The sequence below is a fragment of the Cygnus olor genome, chromosome 1 (genome assembly GCF_009769625.2).
Source record: "Cygnus olor isolate bCygOlo1 chromosome 1, bCygOlo1.pri.v2, whole genome shotgun sequence".
Lineage (NCBI taxonomy): Eukaryota > Metazoa > Chordata > Aves > Anseriformes > Anatidae > Cygnus > Cygnus olor.
In genome coordinates, this window is record NC_049169.1 from 196,536,674 (window position 1) to 196,558,705 (window position 22,032).

Sequence of the window (22,032 nt, forward strand, 5' to 3'; positions counted from 1 at the left end):
CTCAAGTGTCTCATTATTTTTTTTTTTACATGAAAAAAAAAAATGTTAATTACAAAATGTCAAAATAATTCCCAGAACAAACTTTTTACAATTTGTATTAAATAATTTTTAAAATAATGTGATGGCTTGGAAACACCTGAACTAGGATCTTCCTTTAATATCAGCTGGAAAATATATATGAATTTCTATGTACTTTCATGAGAGACTTAAAGAGAGAAAGACAGAAAGACAGAAGAGAGACAAAGACAGAGATAGAAGTGAGAGCTAAAAAAATGCTACATACTGAAATTTTATTCCAAAGCAGTAAAATCATCTCACTTTCTGTACAGGTCTGTGCTGATCCCCTTTATACAGCGAAGATAAGGGCATTCAATGATCTTGGAGGCAACATATCTGAATCATTGAGCAGAAAAACTCTCTCAGCTATAAAGGAAGATAGCACCATTTGCAAAATCCACCCAAGATTCAGTCCATGTTTTGTTCCTGAAAACAAAAAACCTGGGATAAGTTTAGTGTGTGGATCTAGCAGACTGAGGGATGGAGGCTGCCCATGATCTCGACTTATTACGGAAACCACTGCTAGTAATCCGACAAGGGTAGTAACTACATGGCCACATGGCTCTTCACATCTATCCTGAGTATGTTTTTGTACATTGTAATGACAGTGAAGAATGTGTCTGACTTGTATCAGCTGAAAGTAGAAATGAAGGCTTTGTCCAAAAACTCAGGCTGTTAGGCAATTCCAGCCTACTGAGGCTGGCTGTTGAGTTTCAAGATTTTAAGGGGACTATAAAAACAGTTGCATCAACAGCCTGAACAGTTAAAATTGACATTAAATAGATATGAAAAGGACTGGAGTGTTAACCTGGATGCATGTGAGTACGTGTACAAGGGTGAAGAGAATTAGAGTCTAGTTTCTCGTTGCAAACAGGTAAATCAGAGAGTCTTCCCAAGGGAAATATTTGCTAAGTGCCTGACTTCTGAGGTAATTGCATCCAATTGTAAGTGCATTCCAACTGCACTTCAGAAATACTCTGTGACAAGGACAATTTATCTGAAGAATAGCACTTTCTAACAGTGAGAGAGAAGTCATGGTCTTCCTTACTTAGCTCTGTGCTAAATTTGAACAAGTTATCTTGAGAGCACCCAGGATTAATGTTCAGGATGTCACTCCCAGGACTTCTCAGTCAGAGACATTCTGACCCCTTTTTTGAACCTCTAGCTATGACACTGGCATAGGTAAATATGTGGAGCCCTTGGTAGGCATGCTTTAGGAAAGCGGAGTATGCTAAAAAATAATACTAAAATAAAATAAAATAAATATGAAAAGAAAAGAAAAGAAAAGAAAAGAAAAGAAAAGAAAAGAAAAGAAAAGAAAAGAAAAGAAAAGAAAAGAAAAGAAAAGAAAAGAAAAGAAAAGAAAAGAAAAGAAAAGAAAAGAAAAGAAAAGAAAAGAAAAGAAAAGAAAAGAAAAGAAAAGAATCAACAACTGTTTTCCCATTGAACCAGTCTAAATGTAAGAAAATTGTAGAAAATGTCAAAAAAAAAAAAAACTTTTATTTGGAACTCTCTCACATATGAACAGATTTACGGCAGAGACTATTTGATCTAAGGAAGATCAAATTTAGGTATATGTCTTTAGAGGTCTGTCACCTTTGATTACTTTTGTGGTCAACAAAGGAAGTTCTGATGACCTCCAAAGGGAAAGAAAGGCTGCCTAAATTTTGCTCTCTCCATTGAGATGGGGAGCCCAAGGCAATTCAACTGCCCTAATTTCACGGAATTAATCCAGGATATCTTTTTTTTTTCCATTTATGATAAAGGGTGTTCAGAGGAGGCAGTATCTGAGTTTGGACTCCTAAGTTAGTGTCATGTTTTCGTCTGGGACAGAGTTTTTTTTCTTCATAGAGGCTGTAGTGGGTTTACGTGGCAAGTCTTTGGTAGTGGGGGGCTGCAGTGGTGACTTCTATGAGAAGAATCCAGAAGCCAGTTAGCTAGTTTCAGCCTGCTGCAAAGGGACTTTCTACTGGTCAGAGCTGAGCCAAAAGCAATGTTGTTTGCACATTTGTGATAACAGATTTAAGAAGGGGGGAAAAAAAAAAAAAATGGACGGCATCCAGTGGGTGGGAACCCATGTGGAGCAGAGCAGAGAGTGACTGTGAAGGAGCGGCAGAAACGAAGCACCCCCCATTCCCCATTCCCCTGTGCCACTCAGGGGGAAGAGGTGGAAGAGGGTAGACAGGGGGAAGGTGTTTTTAGTTTTTTTGTTTGTTTGTTTGTTTTCTTTCCTTTGTTTCTCACTTCTCTAGCTTGTTAGTAAAAGGTAATACATTTCTTTAATCTCCCTACGTGAAGTCTGTTTTACCTGTGACAATAACGTCTGAGTGATCTCCCTGTCCTTATTTCAACCCTTGAACCCTTTTCATCGTATTTTCTCCCCCTTTCCTTTTTTTTTTTTTTTTGGGGGGGGGGGCGGGGGGAAGAGGAGTGTGAGAGTGGTTGTGGTGGAGCTTGGCTGCCCACATGAGTAAAACCACCACAGAGGCTCACACAGTGCTTTGTTTTGGATTTCTGATGAAAACGGTGGTGATAACACACCAATGCTTTCAGTTATTGCAGAGCAGTGCTCACACAGAGCCAAGGACTGTTCAATTTCTGGTGCTGCCCTGCCAGCGAGGTACCTGGGGATGCATAGGGAGCTGGGAGGGAACACAGCCAGGAGCTGATACAGACAGGCCAAAAGGATGTCCCATACCATATGAGGCTATGTTTAGCAATAAAAGCTCGGGTAAAGAAGTAGGAAGGGGAAGACTTTTAGAGTGGTGGCTTTTGTCTTCCTGAAGACACAACACTATGTGTGATGAGCCCTGCTTTTCTGGAAGTGCCTGAACTCCTGCCTGCCAATGGGAAGTAGCAAATGTATTCCCTGTTTTGTTTTGCTTGTGCACATGGCTTTTCTTTTACCTAGTTGTTGTGGTTTAGCCCAGCTGGCAGCCAAACACCACACAGCCGTTCGCTCACCCTCCCCCCTCCCTCTCCGGGATGGGGGAGAGAAACGGGAAAGTGAAGTCTGTGAGTTGAGATAAAGACAGTTTATTAAGACAGGGAAAAGAATAACAATAATAATAATAATAATAATAATAATAATAATAATAATAATAATAGTATTAATAATAATAATGTGTACGAAATAAGTGATGCACAATGCAATTGCTCACCACCCGTTGACCGATGCCCAGCCTATCCCCGAGCAGCCGCCCCCCCCCCCCCTCCCTCCACCCCAGCTAGTCACCCCTATATATTGTTCAGCATGACGTCAGATGGTATGGAATACCCCTTTGGCCAGTTTGGGTCAGCTGTCCTGGGTCTGTCCCCTCCCACCTCCTGCTGCATCCCTAGCCTGCTCGCTAGCAGGACAGAGCGAGAAGCTGAAAAGTCCTTGGCTTGGTGTAAGCACTGCTCTACAACAATTAAAACATCAGCATGTTATCAGCGCTCTTCTCATTCTAATCCAAAACATAGCACCCTGCCAGCTACTAGGAGGAAAATTAACTCTGTCCTACCTGAAACCAGGACACTAGTAAACTGTCTTTATCTTAACCCACTTTTGCCTTTCCAATTCTCTTCCTCATCCCACCTGGGAAGACTGAGCAAGAAGACTGAAATGCCTGGGGCTAAACAACAACAATTATAAACTGAAAATCAGGCAGAATGCATGTTCACAACAGGAAACAACCCAAGCACAACCACTAATGTCTGCAAAAGATAAACACTTGACCACATTCATTAAGTTGGTTATGCAAGCCTACATCCTACAAACAACTTTAAAGGAACCCAGGGCCATAAAGAATGATAGATAACAGACACTTTTGCTCTCACTTACCCTTGGATCTCTCTTACACCTTGGATTAGTGCCAGTTATTTCAGCAAATATACTTGGCAACAGAACCGTGAAATATGAGTAGGATTTTTCTTAATGTTAAATAAACAGTCACTGTGGGGACAGGCCTGAGCTCCGACGCTCACACGATGGCACAAAGCAGCTGTGAAGATGGTGTAAAGACATTACCTAACTGGTGGACAGTTTTCCTGTGATGTTGAGGCAAAAGTGTCTAATCCACCTCTTTCATCCCCCAGAAAAAGTAAAACAGGCAGTTTTGGTTGATCTGTGGTCCATCTGGAACAGAAAAAAAAAAAAGAAATAAGGTTTGTTTCCAACAGAGAATGCTGATGACAAGTTTGCCTCTGAAATTCCACACCTTTGTACTTGTCTGTATATAGCCGTTACATTTAGCTGTGACTTAGATAACGGCATGAACCCTGAGTGTCCCAAATAGGCCAGATGTTTAAGTTATTTGTCTAAAAAGGGTGTTGTTTTCTTTTTAAAGAAGTTGAGGAAGGTAGCCATGTTACGTTCACAAGTGATCTGTGTGCATCACCCATACAGGAGGTCAGAGAACCAACCTCAGCCCCTCTATAGGCTGAAAAGGATACAATCTTTCATTTTCAAGATAGCTATATTCCTGATCACAAGACTGTAGGCTTTTCTGGAAGTCAAGATGTTCCAGATGTTCCTTTGTTGACTAAATAAATGACTGTTTTGCACATGGTTTATGGAAATCTTTACCAGTACATTAAGCAATGATATGGCCTTTTTGTTGAAGGTTGGTACATACTTTTAAATTAGATTATTTAAAACAAATTAGTTTCTCAAATTTTGTACTTTTCTGTATTCTTGCATATTTTTATTATGTATTTGAAAAATACCTTTTGATGTCTGGTATGGTAGACATCTCATAAGAAATGCAACGTATATGACATTACAACTGTTCTAGATGCATATTTCTTTGTCAACAGCATCATGTTTCTGTAGAATCTCTGTTTGCACCTCCATTGGAAAAACCTAATTTAAGTATGTATTATTTTTCTTTTTGCTTCTTTTCCTTTTCCTTTTCCTTTTCCTTTTCCTTTTCCTTTTCCTTTTCCTTTTCCTTTTCCTTTTCCTTTTCCTTTTCCTTTTCCTTTCCTTTTTCCCTTTCCTTTCTTTTTCATTTTCTTTCTTTTCTCTTTCTCTTTTTTTATTTTCTTACTTTTCTTTCATCTTTTTCCTTTCCTTTCCTTTCCTTTCCTTTCCGCTCCTTTCCTTTCCTTTCCACTCCTTTCCTTTCCATTCCTTTCCTTTCCTTTCCGCTCACTTCCTTCCTTTCATCTCCTTTCCTTTCCTTTCCTTTCCTTTCCTTTCCTGCCCTGCCCTGCCCTTTCCTGCCCTGCCCTTCCTTCCCTTTCCCTTTCCCTTTCCCTTTCCCTTTCCCTTTCCCTTTCCCTTTCCCTTTCCCTTTCCCTTTCCCTTTCCCTTTCCCTTTCCCTTTCCCTTTCCCTTTCCCTTTCCCTTTCCCTTTTCTCTTTATTTTTCTTTTTCTATAGGAAGTCTATGAAGTATGTAAAAACTCTTGGTAAATATTTTCTTATTATTTTCTAGGAGGCCAAAGCTTAAAAAAAAATGCAACAAATACAGTTTCACTCTGTTTCATTTAAGAAGAAGAAGAAAGAAGAAAGAAGAAAGAAGAAGAAGAAGAAGAAGAAGAAGAAGAAGAAGAAGAAGAAGAAGAAGAAGAAGAAGAAGAAGAAGAAGAAGAAGAAGATATTTGTAAAGTATTATTTCCCAGGAAGAAATTACCAGCTTGAGATTCCTGCAATAAAAATGTGCTTTTCTCTTTTTCTTTACTCAGTTCTGCTAAGATAACTGTGGAATTGCCAGCCCCTCAACATATCTTTCAGTAGCTTGGAACTGAAAACAAGATTGTCTAGACAGTGTTGACTTGGCAGGGATAGAAGAAGAAGAAATTAACAATTAATCAAGCTACAAAAGGATTTATATTAATTAAGTATCTCGGCTAATAAATAGAAAATGTAGCCCAAACAGATAAAACAGAAATAAACATGTTTTGGAGCAATGGATAAATAAAGTTTATCCGTTGTAGCAAGAAATGGTACTGACAAAGGAATGGGATTTGACAGTTTCAGAATACTCCCCAAAGCCTTCAGCTTCAAAAAGAAGTAAACATTGTTAGGAAGGAAATTACCAGAGGAATACAAGAAATCAGCAGAGCATATCAGTACTATGCAAAGTTACATTCCTGACTTCTAAGAATAAAACCCCTTTATAGACCCACAAGGGCTGATGAGCAGAACTCACTAGGGCTTTCGTCAAACTCGTCCTTAATTCACAGAGAGATAGTGCTAAATTTTCTTAGCACAGGACTTGGATAGCACAAAAAATGTTCTTAGTGTCTCCCGAACACGTTAATAAAAGAGCTTGAACTATATTAGGTTGAAAACTCTCTCTTTTTTTTTTTTTTTTCTTTATAAGAATGCTGGCAGGGTGGTGATATTTGTATTCCCTAACAGGATCCATTTGTTTACTTGAAGGATCTAAATAACCAGTCACTACCTTCAAAGGTAAATGGTTTGATGGTAAATCAGCATTTTAATCATGCTACAATCTACCTTTATCCAGTGCCGGTAGGTAAAGTGATATAAGCTTACTAAAAGACTATGCTTTGACCTTTGTAGAACTAAGATCAGTATGAGAATTAAGGAATTCACCCATCTATCAGCTTAACCATCCGTGAATTACTAAGAGGCCAGCAATGGCCAGTGATAAACAACAGCTTCCACTGTCTAATAAATCAGTTAAAATGGATGCTGTATGTCCTGTGCACACTGCTGCATGTCCCTGAACTCATATGGGAGCAGGGAAGGTTCCTCCACAACAGCACAAGGCAGGGAGGGCAGAGGGGCGAATCAGCATCCTCAGAGCAATCCAACCAAGCGAGTGTTGAGCTGTGTCCCTATTCTGTCCCTTGGCAAGGCTAAATAATCTGACATCAGTGCTCCACTGTGCTTGGTCATTTAAAACATAACTCAACTTACCCCCAAAGTCTCTAAGGTTTTATATAACTTTCAAGTCCTTAAGGTGCTTGATGAAAAGTTTTAATAATAGTCAATGTTTCATGTCATAAGCCGCTGTTTAGCTAGCTAAGGGCTGGTACTCTGTTTAGAACAGCCTCAGCTATGTCCCTAGTAAGTATTTTTTTTTTTTTTCAGACCTTTCAAAGCAAAGGCCTTGGTTCTGCAAAGATGCCAGGTCTCAGCAGAGTTACAAAATGGAAATAATGCCTTATCACACAATCATGTAAGGCACACAGCATGAGCATGTGAGCATCTGCCATCCCATTGTAAAATGGTAAATAAATTACATGGAAAGGCATAGGGAATAACATCTAAAATACTTTATAGTACCACCATTTATTGCTTCATCTATAATGCAAGGGAAATTAGTGGTCAGAGCCTGGATGTGCCAAACCTTGTTGAGAATGGCAGCAATTCAGAAGTGAAAAGAAAAGTTTGACTGGATAGAAGTATAACAGAACAATAAAATGAACCAACCCGTTCACTGCTATGAGTAAAAATCCAGTGCAAATAATAATGCTACAATCTGGACTGTGTTGATGAGGCATTGTTAGAGGGAAATAAAGATTTACCAGGATGCCTTGCCTGGACAATAGGAACTGTCCCGAAACACCTTTGTCATTCAGTACAGATTCCATATTGAATATATCTGTTCAAAACACAGACATTTTGTTCCAAAGGGAAATTGTTTTGGTTTCAGGTCAGTATCCAAAAACTGTCATAGTTTTCCATAAAATTTGAATTTGGAAACATTTTAAACCATTTAAAATAATGTTCTTTGACAGAGTCAAAATATTTTCTGCTTTTGTCTTGAGAAACGTATATTATGATTTCTGAGAAAATGAAGGAGAAAAAGGTGATTTGACACTGTATCCCACAATATTCTCCTATCCAGTCTTTTCCTATCTTTTCTGTAGATGTGCTCTAGGGCTGTGTTGTCATTCAGGGGCAACCAAGACAGGACAGAGCGTAGGCTAGAAGGACAATGATGAAGTTCAACATGTGCAAAGTTCCTCACCTGGGATGGACAAGCTCCTGCAGCAGCCCAGGCTGGGCACTGCCTGCCTGAGGAGCAGCTCTGCTGGAGAGGACCTGGGGGTCCTGCCAGTAGGCAAAGCTGAGCAGGGCCCACAGGGAGCCCTGAAAGCAGGGAGCCATCACCCTGGGCTGTAGGGACAGGGGCAGAGCCAGGAAATCCAGGAAATTTTTATACCCCTCTATTCTGCATTTGTTAGATCATAGATACTGTGTCCAGTCTGAGACTCCCCACTACAAGGAAGGCATTGGTAAACTGAAGAGAGTTTAGTGGATGTCACCAAGACGGTGAAAACACAAGCATGAAAATGACAGTGGATGTCACCACAAAAAGACAGTGGATGTCACCATGGGCTGAAGCACTTGCCCTGTGAGGAGAGACTAGGAGAGCAATGCTTGTTCAGTCTGGAGCAGAAATAGTTTGGGGAGGAGCTAATAGCAGTTCCCTGTACCTACGGGGAGGTTATCAAGGAGCTAGAGCCATAGCTGAGCTCTTCACAGCAGTGCAGGGCAGGATGACAAGACCAGGTAGAAACAGAAAAAAAAAGCAAAGGTTCAGGCTGGAGAAACGTTTTCCCATGAGGGAAATTAAGCACTGTCACAGGCTGTCCAGAGAGATTATGTAGCCTCCACCTATGGAGTTGTTCAGGACTCAACTAGATGAAGCCCTGACCAGCCTGGTCAGATCCCTTGGGAACCCTGCTTGGAATAAAAGTTTGTACTAGAAACCTCCTGAGGTCCCTTCCAACCCGTGTTATCCTGTGATACTAAGGTTCTCTAATTTACAGTCTGGAAGAAGTACTCATGGTTTTGATATGAAGAAACTAAAAATCAAAATGCTTATTTACAATAAAAGAAATGAAACTTTTTTGTTATTTTTGAAACATTTTAATGACTTTTTTATTTCAACCCCTATTTCAGCAAAATCACCCGTTTCCCAGAGGATTTTTTAATACTGATGGAGCAGTAATCTTGGATTGAGGATGGTCCTTTAGGAAATTTTCAAATAGTTCCTGTAGGAATTATTTGCATCAGGAAAAGGGACCCTGGTTTGTTCTGTGTTTTATTAACATAGATTGGAAATGATAACTACACCAGAGAGCTACTAATCTTAAAGATACACAAGAGATAAAGGGGGGAGACAGGAATTTACAGGGGAGCTCAGCACATTTAAGATTTATTGTGTCTCTGCATAATTTGGCTGTATATTAGAGGCATTACTTCTGGCAACAGGAATCTCAGAAATAGTAGCTTCACCTTCTTTTTTCTAACCACATCTGTTAGTTCTTTAAGAAATGTTAGAAAAAACATAAAGAGAGAAGTCACACTCCAGTGGCTGGAACTTTTCTTATTTTTCTTTTAAGGCCAGAGAAATGAAAAGGAAGATAAAACAAGAGTTTGAGATCTCTGTTTCCTGTTTTGTTTACTCCAATGAGTGACCCACAGAACAGCTGCATTAACAAAGTAAAAAATAAGGTTTGTTTTCAGTGATATGATGCAAACAGCTTTGTGTAAGAACATACTAAACTCTTCCTTCTCAAGCAGCTAAGCAGTGCTTCAGGAAAGATGGCTGGAAGGGTTCTGCTCTCAGTCCTTCACCACTTCTGTTTCTGGCCCTGTTGGAGTTGATTGGTAAGAAAAGCATTATTATTCCCATATGAGAGCAAGTTAGAAGAGTCATATTCAAAGGATTATTCAAACAGAAAGGAATCTGTGTGGACAAATACCATGATTTAAATATCTCATGATAGTCTTTGTGCTCTTTGGATGTGCTGAGGTAGCCAAACGCATACATGAAAAATACCTTTTAGATTTTATTCGTTTAGCTAATCCAAGTACCTGACTAGTGCTTTTGACAGTACACAGGTGGGCAATCATTTATCTGACTCTAACAGCAGGATAAAAATACAAGCAAAGAGTGAAGCATCTCACTGACCTGTACAAATACATTGGTCACTTCCCTGCTGAAGTGTCCAACCTGTCTTTGTGCCTTAATCAATAAAGTCCTCAAATGATTACATGATTTGTTTTGTCTACTTTTTTAGAACATCTCCTTACTCACATTCAAATCATGTAGAACTTGAATGTGATATTATATTATCCCCTAGGAGACTTTTTCTCTCCTACAGGAAAAGTTATCAGTTGCCTAATACAATCTGATTTTCAGTAATAGTTTATGTGAATTAAACCAGTGATTTTGATGCCTGTTTATGTGTAGATGATGCATGCCTTGGTTCTTTATACAAATTTTCCTCTTCTCATTATTAGGTAGTATTTTGAAGAATGACTGTGTTGGGTTGACCCTCACCAGCAGCTAAGTACAGCACCCTGTTGTTCACTCACCATCCCTTCAGTGAGATGGGGAGAGAATTGGAAAAGCAAAAACTGAAAACTCATGGGTTCAAATGAAGATTAGTAAGTGAATCAAAGCTGTGTGCACAAGCAATGAAAAAGAAGAATTTGTTCACTATGGGAAGCCATTGGCAAGCAGATGCCAACAACTTCCTTGACAGCAGGGCCTAAGCATACATAGCAGTTGCTTGGGAAGACAAGCACCATAACCGCAAAAATTCCTACTTTCTTCTCCTTTCTCTGGACTTTTACTGCTGGGTATGATGTCATACCTTGTTGGGTTTATGTGGCAAGGTTTCAGTAGTGGGACAGGCTGCACGGTTGTCCTCTGTGAGAAGACTACAGAAACTGCCTCACGTCAGATCAGAATCAGTTCCAGCTGCCTCCAAAATTGCTACAGCAGCTGGGAGAGAGGGGTGAGAGCTGAGAGAGAAGCAGCCCTGCAGCAGTCTCCAAGGTGAGTGCAGCAGGAGGGCAGGAGGTGCTCCAGGCACGCAGCACAAGTTCCCCTGCGGCCCTGGAGAGGCCTCTGGTGGAGCAGGCTGTCCCCCTGTAGCCCATGGGTCCCACGTGGAGCAGATCTCCATGCTGCAGCCCGTGGAGGAGCCCCCGGTGGAGCAGGTGGATATGGCCTGGAGCAGGCTGCGGCCTATGGAGAGCCCCCGCAGGAGCAGGCCCCGGGCCGGAGCTGCAGCCTGTGGAGAGGAGCCCACGCAGGAGCAGGGGGTCTGGGGGGAGCTGCCGCCCGTGGGGGACCCGTGCTGGAGCAGTTTGCTCCTGGGGGATGGACCCCATGGTACGGAGCCGAGTGGGAGCAGTTCTTGAAGAGCTGTAGCCTGTGGGGAGCCCCCACAGGCTTAGTTTGGGAAGGATGGCATCCCGTGGGAGGGACCCCACGTGGAACAGGGGCAGAGAGTGACCGTGAAGGAGTGGCAGAGATGAAGCGCCATGGAATGACTGCAGCTCCCTTTCTGTGTTCCCCTGCGCCACTCGGGGGGAGGATGTAGAAGAGGATGGATGAAGGGAGATGTTTTTAATTTGTTTTTAGTTTCTCACTGCTCTAGTCTGTCAATAATAGTCAATAAATTATATTAAACTCCCCACGCAGAGTTTGTTTGCCCATGATCATAGAATCATAGAATCATTAAGGTTGGAAGAAACCTTTAAGACCATCTGGTCCAACCATCACCCTACCACCACTATCACCCACTAAACCATGTCCCTAAGCACCACGTCCAACCTTTCCTTAAACACCCCCAGGGATGGTGACTCCACCAATTCCCTGAGCAACCTATTCCAATGCCTGACCACTCTTTATGAGAAGAAATGTCTCCTAATTTCTAACCTAAACCTCCCCTGGCACAAACTGAGGGCATTCCCTCTAGTCCTATCACTGCTTACCTATTAGAAGAGGCTGACCCCCAACTCCCCATACCTTCCTTTCAGGTAGATGTAGAGAACAATCAGGTCTCCCCTGAGCCTCTTCTTCTCCAGACTAAACAACCCCAGTTCCTTCAGCCTCCCCTTATAGCATTTCTGTTCCAGACCCTTCATGAGCTTCATAGCCCTTCTCTGGACACGTTCCAGGGCCTCGATGTCCTTCTTGCACTGAGGGGCCCAAAGCTGAACACAGTACTTGAGGTGCAGCCTCACCAGAGCAGAGTACAGGGTGACGATCACCTCCCTGGTCCTGTTGGCTACATTATTCTTGATACAAGCCAGGATGCCATTGGCCTTTTTGGCCACCTGGGCACACTGCTGGCTCATGTTCAGGCAAGCATCGACCAACACCCCCAGATCTTTTTCCTGTGCACTGCTTTCCAGCCACTGTGCCTCAATCCTGTAGCGTTGCATGGGGTTGTTATGGCCAAAGTGCAGGACCTGGCACTTAGCCATGTTGAACCTCATCCCATTGGCCTCTGCCCATCGACCCATCCTGTCCAGGTCCTTCGGGAGGGTTTTCCTACTCTCCAACAGATAGACACTTCCCCCCAATTTGGTGTTGTCTGCAGACTTACTGAGGGTGCACTCAATTCCCTCATCCAAGTCATCAATAAAGATATTAAAGAGGATGGGCCCCAACACCAACCCCTGGGGAACACCACTGGTGAAAGGTCACCAGCTGGATTTCACTCCATTCACCACTACTCTCTAGGCCTGGCTGTCCAGCCAGTTTTTAACCCAGCAAAACGTGTACCTGTCCAAGCCATGGGCTGCCAGCTTCTCCAGGAGAATGCTGTGGGAGACCATGTCAAAGGCCTTGCTGAAGTCTAGGTAGACTACATCAACAGCCTTTCCCTCATCCAACAGGTGGGTCACCCAGTCATAGAAGGAGATGAGGTTGGTCAGGCAGGACTTGCCTTTCATGAACCCATGCTGACTGAGCCTGATTCCCCCGTTGTCCCGCATGTGCTGTGTGATTGCATTCAAGATGACCTGTTCCATCATCTTTCTTGGCACCGAGGTCAGGCTGACAGGCCTGTAGTTCCCCTGGTCCTCCTTACAATCCTTCTTATAGATGGGTGTCACATTAGCAAGTCTCCAATCATCCGGGACCTCTCCGGATGACCATGACTGCTAATAGATGATGGAAAGCGGCCCAACAGTCACATCCGCCAACTCCCTCAGTACCCTCGGATGGATCCCATCTGGTCCCATGGATTTGTGACAGTCCAGGTGGAGCAGCAGGTCTCGAACTGTTTCCACCTGAACTGTGGGGGGGTTCTTCTGATCCCTGTCCCAGACTTCCAGGTCTGGGAAGTTATCCCTGAGTACGCTGAGGATAAGTGGTCTGACTAGTAAAGTCAGATGTAAAGAAGACATTAAGAACCTCAGCCTTTTCCTTATCCTCTGAAGTCATACTCCCCTCTGCGTCCAATAAAGGGTGGAGATTCTCCTTGGCCTTCCTCTTACCATTAATATATTTATTAAAACAATTTTTGTTATCCTTAACCATAGTGGCCAGGTTGAGCTCCTGCTGGGTTTTAGCCTTCCTGATTTTTTCTCTGCATATGCTGGCAACTTTCTTGTACTCTCCCCGAGTTGCCTGTCGATTTTTCCACCAGACATAAACTCTCTTTTTCTCCCAAATACACAGCAAAAGTTCTCTGTTCAGATACGTTGGTCTTCTTCCCTTACAGCTCATCTTACGGCACATGGGGATAGCCAGCTCCTGCGCCTTTAAGACTTCCTTCTTGAGGAGCATCCAGCATTCCTGGTGTCCTCTGCTCTTCAGGACTGAGGTTCAAGGGATCCTCCCTACCAGTGTCCTGAACAATTCTGTCCTGAACAACAGCGTCCTCCTTTCAGAAGTCCAAGGCAGCAGTTTTACTGACTCCCCTACTGACTTCACCAAGAATAGAGAACTCTACCATTTTGTGGTCACTCTGCCCAAGACAGCTCCCTACCACCATATCTCCCACCAGTCCTTCTCTGTTCATGAACAGCAGGTTTAGTGGGGCACCTCCTGTGGTAGGCTCACTAACCGGCTGAGTCTGCAAGCTGTCTTCCATGCACACCAGGAACCTCCTAGACTGTAATCTCAGGGTTGTATTGTATTTCCAGCATATGTCCAGGAAGTCAAATTCTCCCATGAGAAGAAGTGCTGGTGATTGTGCAACTTCAACCAGCTGCTTATAGAATGCCTCATCCATCTCTTCATCCTGGTTTGGCAGTCTCTAACAGACCCCCACCAGGATGTCTGCCTTGTTGCCATCCTCCTGATTCTTATCCATAGGGACCCTACCTTATCATTACCAACCCTGAGCTCAACAACATTGAAACACTCTAATACAGAGAGCCACGCCACCGCCCCTTCTTTGTTGCCTGTCCCTTCTGAAGAGCTTATAGTCATCCGTTGCAGCACTCCAGTCATTGGAGTGGTCTGCCATCACGTTTCAGTGATGGCAACTAGGTGATAGTTTGCCTGCTGCACAATGGCTTCCAGCTCCTCCTGTTTGTTGCTCATGCTGCATGTATTGGTGTAGATGCACTTCAGTTTCGCCATTGCACTCACCCCTAACCCTGGGTGATGGTAATTGGCAAGTTATTATCCTGTACTTATCTCAACCCTTGAGCCTTTTTTCATCCTATCTTCTCGCCCTGTTCCTTTGAGGAGGGAGAGTTAGGGAGTGGTGGAGTTTAGTTAGCCATCAATGTGAAACCACCACACATAAGAAATGAAGTATCCCTTTGGTCAGTTCAGGTCAGCTATCCTGGCTGCATCCCTTCCCAATTTCCATTCTTCCCCAGCCTACGCACTTTTGGGTCAGAGCAGGAAAAAGAAATCCTCAATGCTCTGCCAGTACTGTTCAGTAACAGACAACATGCTGATGTGGTACAAACACTCTTTTCATCAGAAACCCAAAACACAACACTGTAAAGGCAGCTATGAAGAAAATTAACTCCATCCCAACCAGACCCAGTATAATGACTCAACCCTTTTTACCTCGATAATAAAATAATGCAAAGGTAATGCAAACACAGAGGACGTGGGTAAGAGGGTTGAAATGGGTGATAAAACGTAGCAGTGCATAAACTTAAATGGTACTACAATAACTTCTGTCTCAATCCCTTCTATAAGCAGGTTAGGCTGGAGAGATCTAAATTGACAGTAAGCTTTTCCAAGGTGCTGAGCATCTTATGAAATTTATCTGATACAGGGCATCAGTCCTGAAATTATTTTTTTGTGCAAAATAAGGAATTTTGAAACTTGACTAATGTGTTTACTAACAACTATTTTTTCAACTTTTTAGAGCTGATGTAGCCATGATGATCTAATAATATAAACATGATAGGTTTTTAGTAAGACAAGTGTTTTTTATTAAGCTATTGACATAGCTGGGTAAAACAGAAAAGTTTTCAAATACATAAATCTCTCTTTGAGCCTTCTTTGTTTTAGCCAGATACTTATATATATATATATATATATTTTTTTTTTTTTTCTCCTTCAAAGTTTAGGGAGATAAGAGGGAATTGAAAAGAATAGTTTAAACATCAAGCTGTCTTAGAATTAAACAATGTCCACGAATAATTGGCACAGAGGATCAGTCATACCTCTTCTACTGCCTCCCGAACTATCATAATAACAAAGTCTATCAGAAGTTTTCACTCACTTCCCTTTTTTACCATGTTCTAGTGAATATTTAGATGTAAATCCCACTTCTACCATGTATTCTTTTGATATACTTCTCTTCCGCATTTTTTTAAAGGTTAGCTTAGATAGAGTCTGCAGTCAGCATACTGAGTAGATCACATTCCTTGGATTCTCTCTCTGTAACATGCACAGTAAAAAATAAATAAATAGATAAATAAATAAATAAATAAATGTAAGTGCCTAATTTAGGGGCTTGAAGTGCACCCCAAGGACCATTTGCCTGAAGGTATGTTTTAAACGCTGACATTCCATATTAGATTGAGCCCTCATACTTGGGGTAAAGAAAACCTCTAAGCTATAGGATGTCTTAAACTTAGGCATTGCAGTGCTGAACCTTAATTCCTGCTGTGAATCTAGCCTCTAGAGATTAAATGATCATTTGAACCCAGATCTTCCAAACTGTGTTGTAGAAAGCCTGTTCTCAGCACAAAGTGTATCAGAATTTAGATAAGCATAAATCTATTTCCATGAATAAAATTATCAGTTTATGAGGAATATTGGAGCTCTCTAGCTGTAATACATAGTTTCAGGAACAGTTTCATGGTCTTACTAGAAGACACCACAGGGAGATGATAACCAATTTCAGCAATCATGATAGAATTACAAAGAGGTCACATCTTCAAAGAGCTCATCTTTCTTAGAAAGAATAAATTGCATATTTAGGAAATAAATTAAACCCAGTAGGAATAACCCCAAACTCATAAGTTCAGGAAAGGAAGAAACTTGAATTTTGAGTCTTTAAAAGCATGCAGAAATCTGAGGAACATATCCTCCTCCACCTGTCACAAGCAATTGATGTATGGCAAGATATCTTGCAAGGACAGTAATAGTCAAGACCAAGACATGAGTGTTTAAAGCTTATTGGAGCTGTCTGATGAAGCCAGCTCAGGCCACAGTCATCATGAAAAAGGGGCTCCAGGCAACACACAAAGGGAGGACTAGGACCCTCCCTGGGATTCACGGTACTGAATAAGCTCTCCTTGCACAAGATTTTCATGACCTTTTCTTGACCAGCTTTTCTTTGAGCAGTTTTACATGTGTTTCATCTTTCTCATCCTGTCTCTGCATCTCTTTCCATTGCTCTTCCGGTGGGAGGTCAGTTTGTCTACATTTTTACTTATGGGAGAAAATACATCAATTTTTGTGTTTTGAAACACATAAAAGATACTACATTTTACATACATCTCATGTAAGGGCTCAGATTCACAATTAAATTATCACAGTAATGTGGTAAGGAATCTTCTCATTTCTGGGATAGTGGCATGATTCAGGCCTACTGCAAAGGCAGAGTTACAGGACTTGTTGAAGTCCTCTTTCACACACTTTCCTGGACATTACAGAAGGTTCAGTTCCTTAAGGACAGTGGAATCTTTTTCAGAGGTGCAATTTTTGTTATTATTTATTTATTATGTGTGTGCCCTAGTACCTGAGCAGCAAAGGGAAGTTTTATATTTTCTGCTTTTCAGGCTTATCATAAGGAGACAAATGCTACTTTGTTTGTACATTTTTTTCTATCTAAAATTGATCCTACTGCCATTATACAACTCCTTTCTGCTCTTTATCTTTATCTTTCTCTCACCCTTCCCCCACATCTCCATTTCACAATATTTAAAAAGAAAATAAAAAATCATAAATGAGAACAAGCCCCAGCTGTCACAAACATTCAAAGCATGATCATCATGTTTCACAGCTCCTAAAATCCTTCCCCTGGGATGCTTGTTAAATCCTCTCTTGGGGAAAATGTTAATCATATTGTTGTAAGTTCTTTTCTCTTTTTGCCTTTTGAAGTGGGTCTTGATATTTCCATATACTCCATATGTGACAATGTAGTAGGACTTTTTTCTCTCTAAGTTGGCTTCTCATGACAATGTATTTGGTCTCCGCCATGCTACTTCTTTTGTTGGAATCATTATAAGCAAGCTTCTTTTCATCTATTTTAATCGCTTATAGGGAACAGCACCTGAATTCTGAGCAATGGCCTAGGAGACAATAATCTGAATTCTATGAATCTGTGTCTATGTATACGTAGCTTAGTACAAGTCAAGGCACTGCAATACATTACACTCCATAAAGTCAGAAGGAATAGTAGGTGAACTTATACGAAATGTCTATATGAAAGGGGACATTGTTTTTTGTTATGAGCACGGACAATTAATATATTTTGTAAACATGGTAAGATCTGCAACAACAACAACAACAAAATAGTATTCGTGGTCTAAACTGGAAATAAATGTTTTTCTACTGTTATTTTTTGCTGCTATCACAGTTTTTTTCTTTTCCTCTACTATTAGATAAATTAGAAAATTTCCAAATGATTTGTGTGGAAAAAAAAAAAAAAAAGCAACCTATGGCAATCCTTGCTTCCATATTTTAATTATTTAATCCACTGAGACACTATCAAAGGTAAAATCTAAAATTGTGTTAATTTTCCTGATTGATTATTCACCTTTATCTTGTACACTGGAATTATTTAACAAATTATAAATGTCTTATTTCATTGAAAGAGACATTTAACAATGTAATTTTTCAGGCTTGAAAAATGCATAAGGGATCTCTCTATATAACTATTCTGCTTGGTTTAAACCTTAGAAAAATGTTGCGTGTAACTTCTCAGAATGAAACTGAAGTCAAAAGAAGAAATCTCATTGATTTTAACAGGGCCAAGGTCTCACTCTCACATTTCCCACTGGTTCTATAAAATATAACTTTATTGCTGGTCTCTATCACTTACAACCTGACCTTCTACAGTCCTCTCTATCATGTTCATTTATTACTTTTCATTTAACACAATCAGTACTTTTAAAAGATTTCTTTGAGTGATCAGTCAGCGATGATCTGCATTAGTAAATCTGCTGCTTCGAAGTCTTTGACCTTGCAAAACATTACACATTTTCAGATGTGGTGAACCCCATGGGAAATGACAAACTGTACTATCATTAGCAGGAAACTGAAAAATAAACACACTGATAGAAAGCATGATTCTTCTTCTCCTGTAGACTCAGATACTCAAAATCTTTATATATGGCTGGTTATTTCAAGATCAATTAAGCTGTCTTAAATCTACGAAGCACCACCGTGATTGCCTAGGCTGAAATTTCAAATAATCAGACTGTTTCTGACACAGATTTACATTTTGAAGTGAGTGGATCAGTTTTGTTCCTTATATTTCCATTCTCACATGAAGCTGAATTTGTCAATTACCCATTTCAGCATAACACCACATAAGTGGAGTTATATTCAAATAAAAGCCATTAACTAGCTAATATTTGAAAAACGCTTTGAAGACGAAAACTTTGGTACACATGATTTTGATGTGAAATCCACTAATGCTGAAATGCACACTTGATCTTTTTAATCTTTCTAACCTTGTGCTTAGCACCAGTGACATCTGGAAAGGTCAGCTTTAACCTCCATTTAGCACTCTGGAATTGCAGTTTTGAAAACTGCTCAACTTCAGAAAGTTCACATTGATGCCTACTTACCTTGCAATTTCCAAGGAAGCAGAAGTGACTCTTCACATCCCCAAAGATTTCCCATATTTTGCTGGACCAAATTCTTTAGAAGTTAAGATTACTTAATCAAAGATTTACTTGACCTCTTACTGTTTGTGGTCATTATTGAAATCCATAGCCCCTGGGTTTTGTAGTGTATTTGAGCAGGCCCTAGACATTTGAAGAAAGTATGTGTGCTGTGTTTAGACTACCAAAATATTCTACAGCAAATCCTACAACACAAAGAATTTCTTTTGTCATTAGCTTATTCTTTCACTGTGATGATGTCTTAAAATAAAACTTCTGTCTATTTATGTATACCTTAAGCTTCCTGAATGTGCAAGGAAATTGTATAAATTCTTCCAGTGTGACAGCTTTAAAGCTATTAGCCGATCTTCTGTAATAAACTTGATATGTCTGAAATAATTCTATTAAAATCCCATGAATCAAAAATATATCTCTGTTCTCCAAAAGATAAAATATTTACAAATGAAATTCAAATAGCTGAACATCAGAGCAAAATCAATGATCTAATTTAAATAAGGCAATCAGATATACATTTTATTCACCTCCTTGCACTTTCCTTCAGTCTTACAATTCACTTTAAAAGTCCCATTGACTCTCACAGGAAAGCACTACCATGGTGGGTTTGTATGAACTTGTGATGGTTTCAGTACGCAGGTGTTAATGGATGAAATCTTGTTCTTTATCAGGCAGACATATTTCCAATGGGTAAATCAGTAAAGCCAAAAGACAGACCAGAAAAAAAAAAAAAAAAAAAAAAAGACAGGTTCCAGACAGAATTAGGAGATTTCTAAAGACTAACAAAAATATGCATATTTAACTGGAAAATATTTTATACAGTCCAAACGTAAGGTCAGATTTTTTTTAGGTAACTGCGTTTATTTGAATTGCTACAACATCAAGAAGGAAGAGATGCCATTCAAAGGGACCTGGACAGGCTGGAGAAGTGGAACCATGTGAACAACATGAGGTTCAACAAGTCCTAGTGCAAGGTGTTGCACCTGGGTAAGGGTAATCCCAGACAGAGGTACAGACTGGGAGAAGAACTCATTGAGAGCAGTCTTGCAGAGAAGGACTTGGGGGTTCTAGTGAATGAAAGACTCAACATGAGCCAGCAGTGCGTGCCTGCAGCTCAGAAGGCCAACTGCATCCTGGGCTGAATCAAAAGAGGTGTGACCAGCAGGTCGAGGGAGGTGATTGTGCCCCTCTATTCTGTCCTTGTGAGGCCTCACTTGGAGTACTGCATCCAGGTTTGGGACCCCCAGCACAAGAAAGATGTGGACCTGTTAGAGTGAGTCCAGAGGAGGGCTACAAAGATGCTCAGAGGGCTGGAGCATCTCTCTTATGAAGAAAGACTGAGAGAGCTGGGCATGTTCAACCTGGAGAAGAGAAGGCTCCAGGGAGACCTCATTGCGGCCTTTCAATGCTTAAAGGGGTCTTATAAAAAGGATGGAGAAGGGTTCTTTACTCATGTGGATAATGATAGGACAAGGAGGAACAGTCTTGAAGTAAAAGAGGATAGATTTAGACTAGAGATTAGGAGGAAATTATTCACTCAGAGAGTGGTGGGGCACTGGAACAGGTTGCCCAGAGAAGCTGCGGATGGGATGCATCATCCCTTGAGGTGTTCAAGGCCAGGCTGGATAGGGCTTTGTCCAACCTGATCTAGTGGGTGCCATCCCTGCCTATTGCAGGGGGGTTGGAGTTAGATGACCTTTAAGGTGCCTTCCAACCCAAGCCATTCTATGATTCTATGATTCTACAATCAATAGAATTGAGAAGCCAGAAGCCAATCCAAAAACAAAACAAACAAACAAGCCCCCCCCCCCCCCCCCCAAAAAAAAAAAAAAAAGGAATTTTATCACAGTTCTTCCACATTCACGAATTATGGACCAGCTCACTTCATTTTTACTTGCAGTTCAAGCCCACACAAAAAGAATCTATTTCCACCAGCCTTGCAACTTAAAATGGCCACCACAGCCCCAGAATTCTCTAATACTCTCATTCTTTTCTAATACTTGTAGCAGACTGTTATTTCCTGACAAGACTCCTTATTTCTCAAGACAGGATTTTATTTTCATATAGCACTTCATTATGTCTCATTTTGGCCTAAATGTAAGCCTTTGCCATCTTTTCCTTTTGGCTGCAATTTATGTTACTCACTTTACTGAAGTCTCTATAGGAGGCATCATAGAAGTTAAGAGTTGAGAAGAATTTAAGCAGTTATCTAATGAGCCTACTCATCTTGCTGCCTGTGCTGAGTAGGTTTATATTTGAATAGGCTAGCCTTACATAGTTATTCAGCAAAATACAACATTTAAACAGACTGATATTTTTACTTCAGCTAATGATGGAATTATACTGATCAATCTGAAACATTTCAAAACGTATTGAAATATTTATTTTCCTAATCTTCACTTGAACGTCCCATACTTTATCTCTTCTATTTTTGTTATTGCTGATTAAATCATCAATATATTTTATCAATACATTATTTTATGTCTAGAAGGTATCCCCATGTCCTTTTATATACTCAGTGATGTCTCAGTCCATCATTTATATTGCCAGAAATTAACTGAATTAATAACAGAGAACAATAATATTTAAAAATTTGCCATAACAAAATTAGATTTTTTTTTTCCAAAGTTTTCACCTACCTTTAAAGGTGAATAATTCACCAGGAACTATCAGAAATTACAAATGTGATTATTTAGACCTTATCTAGGAGGACTGAGACACAAAACAATGTAACTGGTTTGACGAAAACATTCTTATTTTGAAATAAAATCCACGAGTGAGAATGAAACTTTATCACATTTTGATCACATTAATATTAAGAATATATATTTTTTCCTAAATAATAAAACATTCTGTTTAATAAAAACGGAAGGTTTTGATAATATATGTTTTTAAAGGTACTTCTAACAGTGGAAGTTCTTTGTCTTTTGGGTTTACATAGGTGTACAGACTGTTTGGTCAAAATAGTGAGTTTATGGAGTTGAA

The 22,032-nt window shown here is 40.5% G+C and overlaps 1 long non-coding RNA gene across 1 annotated transcript; it reads left to right on the plus strand.

Annotated features, from left to right (window-relative positions):
• The first annotated feature begins 4,073 nt into the window (after positions 1-4,073).
• LOC121065032 lies at positions 4,074-20,358 on the plus strand. The gene is made up of 3 exons (XR_005816869.1): positions 4,074-4,083; positions 7,402-7,405; positions 20,129-20,358. It is a non-coding gene; the product is annotated as an uncharacterized LOC121065032 (long non-coding RNA).
• The last annotated feature ends 1,674 nt before the right edge of the window (positions 20,359-22,032 follow it).